Source organism: Opisthocomus hoazin, chromosome 2 (assembly GCF_030867145.1).
Source record: "Opisthocomus hoazin isolate bOpiHoa1 chromosome 2, bOpiHoa1.hap1, whole genome shotgun sequence".
In the NCBI taxonomy this organism is placed as follows: Eukaryota; Metazoa; Chordata; class Aves; order Opisthocomiformes; family Opisthocomidae; genus Opisthocomus; species Opisthocomus hoazin.
The window spans coordinates 89565056-89578575 of NC_134415.1; the positions used below are offsets into that span (position 1 = coordinate 89565056).

The 13520-nt window shown below is 44.6% G+C and overlaps 1 protein-coding gene across 3 annotated transcripts in view; it reads right to left on the reverse strand.

Moving 5' to 3' along the window:
• Nucleotides 1–13520, reverse strand: part of ANKRD6 (ankyrin repeat domain 6) — a 112757-nt gene that overhangs the window by 42516 nt on the left and 56721 nt on the right. For all 3 annotated transcript variants that reach the window (XM_075414369.1, XM_075414372.1, XM_075414368.1), the window contains exon 2: nucleotides 10461–10616. The gene's annotated coding sequence lies outside the window, so the exon portion shown is untranslated. The remainder of the gene's footprint in view (nucleotides 1–10460; nucleotides 10617–13520) is intronic.

Below are 13520 nucleotides of genomic sequence, written 5' to 3' on the forward strand. Positions count from 1 at the left end.
TGCCGGCAGCCGGACCAACAGCCAACCCCACAGGCGGCGAACATGGGGAGACAGCGACTGCAGCTTCCCTGAGTTCTTCATCAAGCGCAGCTCTGTCACCTGACCTCCACTGTCAGCTTCACTGAATGTAAGTTCTCAGCCACCCGGCAGCTCGTTGGTGATGCCGTGTTACCACCAGAACCGACCTCCAAAGCTGTACCTGTCGAGCGGAACACTTCTGCAGAGAGGCATGGACACACTGAGACCAGCAATGAAGATGAGAGGCAGTTTCAAGTCTTCAGTTAGACACCACTAATCTCCTTGTACAAAGACAACTGTTCTTCTTCCCCTCCTGCTTATCCCTTTGTCATGTAGCCCTGACCCCTGTTATCCTCTATGCAGGTTACATACTTACTACTTTTCATATAACGTGATTTGATTTTTTTTTGGCTTATTTCATTGAAGTTTCACAACTTTATTACTCTCCCCACACTCTCCTTCAACACCTGCGTGCACACACATGTCAAAACCATTCAGTACAAGCGAGCTCATCTCTCAGCAAGCCCTCATCAGTTGAGCACTATTTACATAACAAAACAATATCTATTGTTTGGTAGCGGACAGTGCCTGTGTGCAAACACACATGCATGAGATGTCTCGTTCCCATTTGCATAAAACCAGTTAGGAGGTCTTTCCAGCTCACTGCTGTTCATCAGAAGTGCTGGAGCCCAACCTTGGGAACGAAGCAGGCACACGGCTGCGCTCGTGGGAGAGCGGGGTTTTACGTGATGCTCACGCACAGTGGGGCTTCTGGATGGGAGAACTGTCCCTCACCATCATCTTCTGTGCAGAAGCCACCTGCCAATCAATTAAAAGGCCACACAGATCCCACCCAAGCTGACTGCAGAACCTCACTAGGAGCAGAAGGTGCTGAAATCTTTTCCGTGACAAACTCCCTTTCTTCCTCCACTGCTCTTCCCTCCTTCCTTACCCCCAAGGGTATGTCCTCTGCTGCCAGGAAAGGCCTTCTGAACTCCCTGCTCCACCTCCGAACTGGAAAGATGGGTTTAGAGACACCGCTTTTCAAATTACCCATAGCATAGGCAGTATAGGCCATTCAGTTTGGGGACTCTGCTGTCCCCATGTTGGTGCAGCAGCACAGAGATCTCCTCCTCCTCGCATTTGCTCTGAACCCTCCTCCCCGCCAGCACAAGCAACCCCACACTCTCCCAGCCAGCGATGAGCAACTCTGGTAAATATTGCAAAAGACATGCTAGAAAATTAAAAAATTCCTATGTTTATAGATTTTTTTTTTTCAAGACCAGAAAAAACCACTACGATAATTTAATGCCAGCCGGCACCAAGCCACAAGCTTCTATTTGAGCCAGATCCTATCTTTTATAAACACGAGTAAAGATGCGCAGCCAGGCAGCAATCAGAATAAGCTCTGGCTGACAGAGCAGGGAAGAAGAAAGCACACATTTACCAGCTTTTAAATATTTTCCAGCTGACAAGAGAGCACTGGAGATGTTCTTTCTCTTCAAGAAAAACACGCCTTAGGAGCTGCCAGCAGCGGTGACACAGCCCCTCCTGTACTGTCACAGCTGACGCCCTGTGAGAGCACTGGGCGATGCAGCGAGGTCGTGGGGCCAGTGCCCCCCAGTTCAGCACTGAATCACAGAGACACTGTGAGTACCCGAGACGTTATGGTATTGGCACAGTATCCTCAATATCGCTAGGCATCCGGCATAAGTGCAAGAGTCTGGCAGGCAGCATGTCAATTAAAAGCTTAACGAGGCTCAAGCTGAAAACTGACTTTAGTCCTGAGAGGACTGCAGGGTGAAATCCTAGGGATGGAGTGGCCAGGGTGGGAGGGAGATGTATTCAGACAAGCATGGGTGGAAATGCAGAGTATGACCACCGTAACCCGTGGAGAGGTAAATGGTTATGGCGCACGCCGTTACCATCCAGAGAAGGCAATTTTTCCAGTTGCGTCCCATCACGGGGTACTGCAACAGCACAAGGAAGCACAAATATCCAAGGGCCTGGCACACCCTGGATATTCCCCGTTTGCAGCAGGGAAGCGAACGCAGAGGTCGCACACCTCCGCACGGGGCATGGCATCGCCCCGCAGGCCAGCACAGCGGGGATGGTAAGGCTCACTCCCTAAACCCATGCAGTGATCCCCCAGCGCTGCTGTCAAGAAGCTGGCTGTAACACCCAAGTAAAATCATTGTCAATAAGCTAAAACTAGCCGCACCCGATTCACACAGGGAACTGCTTTAGGGAAGGTCCCAAAGCTGCTGAGTGTAACACGGGGCTCCCTCTGGCCTCAGCAGACTTTGGAAGAGCCCTGAAAACGGTCTCCAAATACTGGGAAGCAACTTAAAAGCATCTCTGAGCAAATCCTAGTAAGGAGAGAGCCCAGCCATTAGTGACTACAAAGCCTGCTGAAAAAGGGTGAGTTTAAGGACTTTATCCTATCCTATTCTATCCATGAGTTTGGGTCAAAGGTAGCAAGGGCTCTGTGATGCCGTGCACGAAGCCTCCGCGCTGCACAATTCTCACGGTGCTCAGTGTTTCGGGTTACACAGCAGCAGGTCAAGGGGATGGAGCTTTTCTCTTCGGACCACGGGCTCAATTCTGTGCTAGGTTAGGTCAGCTACCAAAGCTGCTGTTCCATGGCTGTTCAGGATCCTGTATGACACCCACAGAAGGTCTCTAGTCCAATTCTAGTTCAAAGATGTTCATAAATGACAAAAAAAAATTGCAACACATATTAAAGGATACATCTGTCAGCAGTGTCAGCAAATAGACTGGACTTCCGTGTCTTTTCTTACACATGGAGGTATATAATGGTGCAAAAACGAGGGCAATAAGCAGAGATTTCAACACTGTCAGTGTTGCACTCCAGACAACCACTACACTTGCTTCTATGCCCCACAAAATAAGCCATTTTATCAAGATGACCCCTAATCTTTTTCTAATATATTAACAAAAACAATGAAGCATGGAAGATCACTGCCCGTGGATGGGGATCCCCGTCCCCGCTCCCTTCTTTCATTTCCTTCACCTTCCCTCTAGATCACTTTTTCCACCTCTCTGCTTGTTCATCCTCTGCTGTGTTTCTTTTGAGGCTTGCTACGCAAAACCACACAGAGTATTTGCAGAGGACTCTTGATGTGAGCAGCCTTAAAGGCGATCTGGTTGCAAGGGGAGATGTCTGCTGAAATACTGACAGAGAAAATGCCTGTGAGCCTGGGAACCGGCAGCACGCTTGAGAAGCGCAGCCGACATTTTTGAAGTGCAGCTGGGTACCTAGAAACCAGAGGCATCCTGAGATACCATTGATAAACGCAAAAACAAGGGACTGTAAAAGCAACTTATCATCTGAAAAGGTGAAAAATAGTCTGGAAAAAGGGGAAAACATCCTGAGAAAGTAAGGATCAGTAACTGCCATTAGCTGTTCTAACTGCAAGAACAGGAAAACAGTATGGAAAATAAAAATTGTTTTGAGAGGACAGAAATCATCATTATCTATCAGCTGTCCTATGTGGAAAACAGAAATTAACAACACCTATTGGCTGCTTGAAGGAGTGGTGTCCTATGCCCTCTTATGTCTCTGTGTTACAGAAAGGACTTAATTTTTGTCCAAAATGCAGCTTTTCCCTTTGGAGAATTTCCCATGCTGCATGCAGTTTTCCTTTTCCTTTTCCTAAACAGGCTGAGCTCCCTGCATGAACTTTCTACGAGATCTCCTAGCCAAGCTCTGGGACCCTCGCTGGGGATGCCTGGCTGACTCCCAGCTCTGTCACAAGGATCATCTCTGAAGTGAGACTCTGTCTGTTACTTTATTGGTCCCTCCCAGACCCACTTCTGGGGTCAGTTCGGTTTGTCCTCCCACTTCTGGGATGGTTTGGCCCCCTTCTGGGACTGGTTTGATGCACTTGGCATCGGTAATATGATGAACATGCATAGATATGCATATAAGTAATCTACCATAAATGTATCTACTGTTACATGATCAATAAGTTTACTAGGGATAAGTTTGTAGCAACCTGTAATATTACATATATACTAGTTGCTGCTGTTATTGACTGATAATTTGTAATAGCTTGAGAGAAAGAGATATAGAAATATATATAGTCACTGTATTGATCACAGGTAGACTTGCTAGGGGTGAATTTTGTGTTATTTTTGGTAACCTTAATAAAGCAGCAAAGTTCAGAGGATGAAGCCCCTGTGTCCTTGTGTATCACTGAATCCCTGAAAATCCATGGTCAGGATTGTTGTCATGACCCTTCAGATCGTGACAACTCCCCAGTTAATAATTTCCTCTGGTCTTCTCCACAGCTCCATTTCTGCATCCCAGAGCACGGCTTACCTTTCCTTGCAAGTGCATCAGACAGATCAAATTCACATTCCAAACTCTCAGACCTGTTTCTGCAGCCCAATCAGTCATTCTCTGCCTTGTTGGAAGCAGAGATCCATCCTTACAGCTGAGCCAGTGTAGTGCTTGGCACTCATCTCTGCAGAGTTTAATCCTCGTGATTTTGGACCCAGTGGAGCCAAATCCCCATGGATCCCCTCTCCTTCTGAAGCGCCTGCATTTCCTCCCCACTCCACCCTCCCACAGAGCTTACGGGTCCTTTCTGTCCCACCACCCCATTTGTGAACTAAGGGTTAAGCGCTGTTTCTATTTTTCAGAAACAGGAGGCACCAAGAAAAACACATTCAAGTGAGTGTGAAGAGCCCAATGGGCCTCTTTTAAGACTCATCTCTGTGTAGTTACACAAGCAGGAGAGGCAGAAGCAGTAATAACTTGCAAAACCAAAACTCATAAACATTTCAAGCAGCAACAGAGAGAGTATTTACTTGGAAACCCTTTTTTATTGTGTTAAAGAAATGTTATGTCTTATTTTACAACACACTGCAGTACTCTCAGGACTAAAGTAATTACTTCCATTAGCAGCACCCCATAACTGCTTAATCAATCCGAAATATCTAGATAACTTAAGTCAAATCCTTGCGAAAAACAAGTCTGAGTGATAAAAATAATTCTTTTTTTTAAAAGAGAATTAAATCTTGCATTTTGGAAAGGGTTATATGCATCACAACAGGGTTTGGGGTTTTTTTTGTGCTTTACTGTATGGTGCTATTAACCATAATCTTTAAATGCTGATGGCATGGCTGATTTTGTTTCCATGTCAGCTTGCAAGAGCAATAGGAGACAGCTGTGCAGGGATTATCTCAATGGAAAATATCTGGCAAGACCAGAGGTTGCACTGGTGAAAGCATGTTAATGAGGGAGGCTTTACAGGGAAAAAGACCCTCCTTAGACACTGACAGTCAATATTTCTTCCCTGGTAACTCACACACACGCCTCAGATCAGAGGTCTCCATCACAGAAGCTGAGGACAGTGAGACCGAAGTGCTGCAAAGGAGCGATGCCTACTCAGCTTTCACACCACGCCCTCCTTCTCCCAAACTGAACTTGTAGTACAAACAGTTTTTACTTTTTCCCCTCTTAAAACAACCTCAAGAGATGCTTTCTTATGAGTTACAAAGGTGCACCTTCCACAGGTAAAACATGTATTGACTGGCTTCCACAACTCCTTTTAATCTGCCACCTTTTAATCTTCCCACCCACCTCCGTCTCTCACCAGGCACCAGAGTGTAGCTCGGAGGCCCGCTCCCCACACGGCAGCCACCCCTGAGATGCCAGGCTCCCAGTCCGGGTCCCTGGGCAGGTGCTGCTCAGTGTCAGGTGCCACCCTCTCCCAAGTTACCATCTGAAGAAAGCTCTCTAACTCACCAAGGGAAAATCTCCCTCTGCCAGGGAAGGAGGCCGAGTAACTTCATGGATTTACAGACACAAATAAATATATTTGTGTTGTGGGAGAACAGAGAATTTTCTCTCCACATAGATGTCATCCTGCCTATCACTATGTACAGTGCCTCCAGTTTTAAGGTTCGTGTTAGCAGGTAGTAAAATGAGCACTGAATATCTTCAGGGTTTGGCCCCTTGATGTACAACGTCCATTGAGGACAACATACACAGAACAGACAGCAAAGGATATGCAAGCATTACTTGCTTCAAAAACCTATTTGCGATTTGTGAAAAATCAGTCACTATGAGGTAAATATATTTTCCTCAAAGAGGATCAGAAATCAGTTCAGAAGCTTTCTGCAGATGTCCTGATTTTTCATCCAGTTGCTACACTTGAAGGGGCTGCACCGGAGAAGGCTGAGGTTACTGCTTCAGATGGTTGGGTACTCTCTTGAATGGGTCCTGAAAACTGCACAATTATTAGTGTCTTTTAAAGATACCACGACTACCACCCTATGAACCACCTTCTGAATCTCTATATCTGTCTAGCAGCAAGCAGCATTTCAGTATTACACAGATGAAGACTTTCACCACTGAGAAGAAATACATTTTAAAACAACTGCTTAACTGCACGATTAATTCCTCATGCAAAATGCCAATGCCAGAGAGTACTGTGCTATTCCTGTTGCAGTAAATGTAACAGATCTAACGTACCTGCTCTGCTTCACTGATAATTAGTGTAAGGAGGGCCATTACAAATTTATGAATCAGGTGCCCTGCATATATGGCTGCATATATGATCTATCACAGGCAGTTTTAACTGTCTTCACCATCTGACCCAAAATTGTGACACAAAAGTGTCACCAGGGTAATACTTCCTAAGTATTTAGTCAGGTTTTCAGTGTTTCCTGGGGGCCTGCTATTGAGCAGATGTTTAGTACCCTTGCCAGGAGCCCTGTACTACCTTGTGATAATTCCCAAGAAGGCTGGCAAAAGTTTGTGAGGGACAGCCAGTTCTACCAAAGTCACAGAATCACAGACTGGCTGAGGTTCGCAGGGATCTCTGGAGGTCATCTGGTCCACCTCCCCTTGTTTATACCACAAGAAGAAGAAATTAATTTTTCATCCAGGTAACAGGAAAGTATAAAACAGCAGGGCGTGCTGAATAGTTTGCACAGCAAACAGATTAATTCATTACACTTGCAATCTAAATGGTTTCTCTTGGAATGGCATTAGGAAAGCTAGAGATTTTCACCAGTGGGACTCCAACAGCTGGGCAGCCTCCCCAGTGCAGTACGCCCCTGCAGCACACTCACACTTTGTCTCAGCACTGCCGGCATTCGTGTCTACTGTCTCCCTGATAGCTCCTCTGTTGTCTTCTGCTTCTTTTCACAGGTATAGAGCTCCAAAACCAATATCCAGACCATGCCCACCACCCACACAGCTAGGCTATGCTCAGCCCTGTACGCTGCACGTTTGGATCAGTCTCACGCGTTCCTCACCCCACCTCTTCTACACAGGAATTTTTTTCCAAATAAATGTAAGAAACAATCAGGTTCACTCCAGCTTTAGTGAAATTCAAAACATCTTCACAAAAGGATTAAAAGCCAGAAACATCAGGATTCCTTTGTCATCCATGCAAAAACCAGAGCTGCACTTTCATAAATTCGTATTTTAGAGATTGGATGGCATGGACTACACTTTTAAGACACGAGTTCATGTGCAAGTTTTACCACAGAGCTACGATTCACGGTAACAGTGAAAAATATCACTTCCATTATATTACACAATGCTCTTCCCAAGGCAGTCATGGATGACTGAAGCCAAATCTCAGATTCATGAGAGCAAAACAAAAACCAAACTGACTGCGAGGAAGTGTTTGCAACCACTCTGTCTGCTCTGACCACAGATGACTGAATGCAAATTTCCAGGACTCTCCAAAACTCAGAGGCTCTCTGGACAGCACTGTGACACCAGATGCAAGGAAAAAGCTGCACTGGGCAGAGCAGACATCTAGCACTGATTTACTCAGCTACGGTCCCTTTACGGTCAACAAAGGACACGATCTATGCCATCCTAAAGCACGTTTCAACTGTCAGACGAATCACACTCTAAAATTACTTACCTCATTAAGCATCATCTCGGATACTGCACTATAAACATCTGAGGTCAGATTAAACGAATCCTGCCCACAGTATGTGTGAGAAACACTCAGCTTTCTGCAATCTGCTAGAGGACTTTGCCTGCCTGACTTCACCACGACATCTGTCAGTGGTAAATCACTGTGATTTATTTAGAATTAGAACAGATCGGAAAAGAAATGCAAAAAACAACTGGTGCAGAAAGTATCAGCAAATCTCAGCAAAAACTGAGGGACTTTAGAAATCACGCCACGCTCTCAGGTTTTGTTTTCAAAGCCTTAAGCTGCTTCTGGAGATGATCCCACAAGCCTGGCTCATCCTCCAGCATTGAGACTGCCTTATTTCCCAGAAACAGTAAAACAGCTTAGTGCATGGAAAGCCCCTCCTAGTGCAAAGGATGGGGCTTTCTAGGGGGACAGTCTCTGACTTTCTCTTGGAAAAAACAGTCATCATTACAAACCTTATTCCAGCAGGTGCACAGTGCACTACTGCAACATGCTGTACACAACCAGGTTGGGAGCAAATAAATTATATGACATCAAACACATACCTTATTCAAAATAATTGCCCAGAGTCCAAAATGCAACTCCCCCTCACATGAAGTAGGCTAACTGGACAAAGCCAAATTATTTCTTCTCTCTGTGTATATCACATTTACATATATGCACAAGCATGTATACACGTGTGACAGACCTGCAGCTCATTTCTATATCCATCAGCAATTTAACAGTTAAAGAACATTACAGAATTACATCCTTCAGTCATTCTGCCTCCAATAAAACACTTCTGCGCTTCCCTATCCACTCACATACATTTTCTACATGTAGCTGAGAGGATCAAAATACTATTTTACACATATGTACCTACACATGGATGCACATACATACAAGCATGTAAAAATATAGATCTCATTTCTAAGGAACTATGTGCATTCTGACAAAGTGTTTGGGCTTTTAACATTGAGAATTTCAGACATCAAAGGTTTTAAGGAACTATTTCTCCAGACTTTGGTCCTTCATCTTCCTCTCCATCCAGCACTAGCGTCCTGGTTTGCATACCAGAGAAGTGGTAGGCACTGTATGCATACCCATGTAAGTTATCAAAAACACAGTTTTCCACAGAAAGTGTTACAGGCTTCATCTACCTGAAAATCCAGTATCTCACAATGCTTTCCTGTACCTGAACATTTATCCTGCTTAAGCGTTCATATAGCTGTGATTTCTTTTCAAGCAGAAAATGGAATAAATAATTGCAATCTGTGTTTCTAACAACATATTGCTCAGTCCCCCATTGCTTTAATTACAGGACTTTTAGCAAAGATTGGTCTGGGGTTTTTGTCTTTCAGGTATATAAGAATTGTAGGTGCTCTGATATTCAAGCAAGACTATCTCATTTTAATGTATTTGCCGTTGCCTCAGAAGACACACACCTTGCTTTCACTCAAGGTTCAGGAAACAGCATTGCTGTATCATGCAGAAAAATTAATAAGCTACAGTGTACATATCTTAGACAAATATCCCACCTGGTCAAGCACTCCACAAAAGAAAACTCCCAAAGCTGCTGTGAGGGGAAACCAGTCCCTAAATCTCATGTGTTTTCTCCCAGCTGGGGCTGGGCAGAGCACAGGTGATGAGTCTCAAGGGATGGGCTCCACAGGCAGACCTCTTTCAGCTGTGGAAAGGTAGGAGTGGTACCCAGGTCCAAAGGGCTGGGTGAGGTCCAGTCCCTGGAGTCACCGCCCTCTGCCCCTCCAGGTACTCTGTAGCCTCCCACTGAGTATGAGACTCTGTGGGTCTAGAAGTTCACCTCTTAAAGGCTAAAGCTACAACCTACAAAACACCTAAGAATATGCTTTGCAAAGGGATTCTGAATGCAGTCATTCACTTTTCAAAATTACAAGGCAACTGAAAATCACTGAGAAAACAGCAAGCATCCTGAAGACGTTGTCTGTCTCTCTCTGCCATTGGAAACTGTTGTTGTCCACCTGTCTCCTGGAGCAGGCAGATCAGGATTCTGTTGTCTTCATTCCTGTGCAGCTACCCTGCTTGAGCACATGAACACAGCCTACAAAAAAGGACATCTCCTCTCCTGATACAGCTGTCCAGCCATTTTTCCTTGCAGTCTTCATATCAGCCCCAGGAACTGGTCCCTCCCAGGTATCTTTTCCCCTGACAAAGCAGTTCTCCTTTGTAGGAGCCAACCTCTTGCTTAGGGAAACCTCATTCCAACAGGACACTTGACACTTTACTAGCCTGCAGGCACTGGTCCCTACAAATGCAGTTCAACAGATGTGTAAATGGACAGCAGAGGAGGCAGGGAATAACCTACTCCACAGGACACAGCAGTGTGACATAGACACCATAATCCAGCGCTGCAGATAAGACTCCGAGCTCTTCTCACTCCCTATTTACCAGGAACTTTGATGCATTTCCAAATGCATTTCTGCATGACACAAATTTTAGGCATTTTGAACAAAAAGTTTTTAAAAGTCAGATTTGCTTTTTACTTACTCTTAAGGATCTACCGTTTGTTTTTTTCTGATGAACATTTTACAGCTGTGTCTTGCAGGGCAGCCTCTGGCTGGGAATAACGGGGGTGCCAGCTTCAGTCTCTTCCAGCGCTGATGGCAGCAGCGAGTCTCTGTACCACGACACGGTACACTGCTCCTGCATGAGAAGAAACACATCATAAATGGAGCGTCAAAGCAGACCGAGGAGTGCAGAAATTTAACACCGGTGCTTTCTGCAGCACTTGGCTGCCTGAAAACACCTGGGCAAACCCAGCCATTTCCTCCTGAGGTTTTCCCACCTGCTTCCTGATATAAAGAAAACAAGTTCAGATGGTGGCTCTCCCATTTGGTTCCCACTAACTCACCTTTGAAAATGCAAAGCAGTGACAGCTGCACAGTTATACGAACAAGAAAAATGGGGCGAAGGCCTTTGTATCCTCCCAGAAATCACTCGACAAATCAACAAAATCAGGAAAAGGACTTGTTCTGCTTCTCTCTCTAGTACCTTCCCCATCACACCTCGCTGTCGCCCCAGCCCAGGTATCCTGTTTCGACCATGGCACCTAGCTGGACACGAGCAAGGAGATATTTCTATGGCTATGGGAACTTATAAGGCGTATTTGCTAAGGTTTCCATTCTCAGCCTACGATCCCTCTCTTCTTCTCTTTACACAAATACTCCTACTAGCTCCCCTTTCTTGCTGCTTTTCCAGGTTTATTTGTTGCCGTAACTGTCATTACATCCTTACTGAAGCCAGCATATCCCCTCTAAACTCCAGACTACCATGTTAGCTGTGTTTGTGATAGATGAGAAGACCTGCAGGCCTGCACTGCCAAAACAAGCAGGTCTCTACTACTTCTGGGTCATAAATTCAACCCTTGAGGCATGCAGGGGAGGAGGGGCTGGGGGCTCACGGTGGTTTCCTTTCCACAGGTAAAATGGCAGCTCTGTATATCTGTAGAAAAGCAAGTTGCAGATGCTTCCCAGGGCGCAGTGGCAGGGCGAGCAGCTGCCACTTTCACAAGCGGCAAATGGACTTTTATTCTCCTCCTAAAATCCCTGCAGTAGAGTCAGAGGATCTGCCAGAGACTGGGCTGCTGGGAAACCAGAGTAAGCCATAAAAGTAAACGATGTGCTCGATTATCACCTCTAATCAGCAATGACCACACTGGGGAGAAAGGTGATTGATTCCCTTCTCCTTCTGAATCCCACTGGCATGCTATAGAAACACAGTCTGACGACAACAAGCTCCCCTGCCCCACCTCTTACAGCCAGCAAAGATAAATATTTCACATGAAAACCACTAGCCGCATCCCTGGAACTGTTCAAGGCCAGGTTGAATGGGGCTTTGAGCAACTTGGTCTAGTGGAAGGTGTCCCTGCCCATGGCAGGGGGGTTGGAACTAGATGATCTATAAGGTCTCTTCCAACCCAAACCATTCTATTCAGGCTGGGAGATGGGCTTGTGGACTAGCCATGTTTCACCATTCTCATGTACAGGTGAGAATAGGGCTGCCAAATAGCATATGACCCCAACGCCAAGCATGTGGTTCAGCACATGCTTCTTTTAAAAAGTTAATACCTGTGTAGGGTGGTCTTTTTTTCTTTTTCTTTCTTTTTTTTTTTCGAAAGAGTGATGCCTTTTCAAATGAACTTTTTTGTTAAACAAACGTAGAGCAGCAGTTCCCTTCTCCCCTTACAGCTGGAGAGGAGATCAAAGAGTCTACCCAGAAGTGCCTGGCTCCGCAGGCTCGAAACAAACCCTCTGGTCTCAGCGCAATGTCACTGCTTGTTCAACGGTGCTCGCAAATTATGGAAGTCACTTGGCCTGCTTGAACTTTTGAGAGCTGCAGACAGAAAACTGCTAAGAATAAATAATCCCTCTTGATCTCTGAAGCAGAAATCATTGCCAAAATGCCAGTTCAGTGACTTCAATTAGAAAATGCTGTTGGAAGACCTCACCGTCCCTCTTTCTTGCTAATTAACATCACTGCATAATTCAGCTGCTTTTCCTATCCTTTTTCCTAATGCATTCAGGTCAGCAGATGTGTTTATGTACAAAAAAATCTGACAATACAGAAAGGCACTGGAAAACTAACCACTAGTTATGTCTGTGACGACCTTTTGGTAGTTTTTTGCTGACTATGTTGTCAATGACAATGTCATTGTCTTGCAAACACACCTTTCTGTTTCATTTTAATTAGAAATATCAATTGAAATATACAGAACCAAATAAATAAACTGTATCTAAACTACAGGTAGACTATTAGTAGCCACGTTCAAGATGATGTGCAAAAAGATGTACCCTAAAGTTAGAATCACAGAAATGGAAATAGAAGTGAGATCTCCAGAGCTCATCTAATCCCTTCTTACAGCTTTTACCATAGCTATGTTTACCACAATTTCTGTTTGTTTGTTTATTTTTTTCCTGTCTCACAGCATCAAAGGAAAAACTTTAAACTACCTTGTTTGGAAACCATTCTTCCTTTCTCAAAATCCTTATCATTCCCACAGGATATTAACACCACTTCCCTTAAGTTTGTTGAAATTAAGCCCCTTCCACTGCTCCCATTCCTTCCTTCTCTAAAAATCACAAAATAACTTCTTTTTTTCTTTTTAGGAAAAAAAAACCCTTACTGGTATTACTTAAAGTAGAATCAAACAGCTATACATCTCTTCTCCCCTTCCTCACATCCCTCTCTTGGATGAAAAATTTTCCCCATTACATTTCAAGACGCATGTTGGGCATTTACTTTCTTATAAGGAAATAGAGAAGGTCCTCTGTGACTATCAAGAACTTTTACTATCATTAACAAATTCAGGTAGAAGCCTGATTTTTCCTTTTTCTTCCTCCCCTCCATTTTTTTTTTAGAAGGTGGAGTGAACACCCTAATATCAATAGGTAGTTCAGATGCTATGCTTAAAACTCCCAGTTCAAGTTTCAACTTTTATTTCTGCAAGTCAGAATGTGGAATCCAACCCACTAGCAATCACATAAATAAGTACAAAAAATACCAGCTACTGATAGCCAGTAGCAGTCAGAAAATAGCAGAAGAATCAGA